The sequence below is a fragment of the Pyxicephalus adspersus genome, chromosome 1 (assembly GCF_032062135.1).
Source record: "Pyxicephalus adspersus chromosome 1, UCB_Pads_2.0, whole genome shotgun sequence".
In the NCBI taxonomy this organism is placed as follows: Eukaryota; Metazoa; Chordata; class Amphibia; order Anura; family Pyxicephalidae; genus Pyxicephalus; species Pyxicephalus adspersus.
In genome coordinates, this window is record NC_092858.1 from 32,695,128 (window position 1) to 32,696,083 (window position 956).

Sequence of the window (956 nt, forward strand, 5' to 3'; positions counted from 1 at the left end):
TATATATATATATATATATATATATATATATATATATATATATATATATATATATCTGATAAATGTAGATGACATGACTTTTATTTTCATACATTGTAACTCTTCCTTTGCTGGAAAGATTTTCATGACCCTCCATTAGAGGGATCTCCAGGTCTCTGATTGATGGTGTCTGGTGCTGGTGGTTGGGGGATGGAGGGGTCAGTGGCCACCAGGAAGACTGGAATTTGGCACTGTGTAATAGTGGGTGTGGCACTCATCATATGTTACAATGAATCATTAAGAATGTGGATCAATTAAAGTCTTCTGGCTTTGGAATACTGTACAGACTATTCAGCCCTTACTAATAAAATGACTAAGTGGGTAATACACATGGACATTTCAGATGAGAACTAGCTTAATGTCCAGGGACTGACTCTGTAACTATAACCATTTCTTTCCAGAAGTAAATGTAGCTGGTAGATACATTGAAATGTATAAATGGTGAGTTTATGTTCAAACTAATTTGTTAGTTAAATAATGTAAGCAAAATGTTTTCTGGAATTTTAATCTGCTAAACAGCATGCAAAAACTTCATACAAATGATCAAAGTATTGTAGAAGAGTACAGCAGAGAAGCAATCAACCATTTCACAATGCTGGCATCTATACACAAGGTAAATTACATGTACCAAAGCAGAGGGGGTCCTGTGCCAGGTATAGGGTGCTGAGGGTAGGGGGGTCCTGTGCCAGGTATAGGGAGCTGATAATAGGAGGGTCCTGTGCCAGGTATAGGGTGCTGAGGGTAGGGGGGTCCTGTGCCAGGTATAGGGTGCTGATAAAAAGGGGGTCCTGTGCCAGGTATAGGGTGCCAATAAAAAGGGGGTCCTGTGCCAGGTATGGGGTGCCAATAATAAGGGGGTCCTGTGCCAGGTATAGGGTGCTGATAATAAGGGGGTCCTGTGCCAGGTATAGGGTGCT

The 956-nt window shown here is 40.9% G+C and overlaps 1 protein-coding gene across 1 annotated transcript in view; it reads right to left on the bottom strand.

Annotated features, from left to right (window-relative positions):
* LOC140326720 (keratin, type II cytoskeletal 8-like) overlaps nt 1–956 on the bottom strand; it is a 10,536-nt gene that overhangs the window by 8,970 nt on the left and 610 nt on the right. The gene's annotated exons all lie outside the window — the stretch shown is intronic.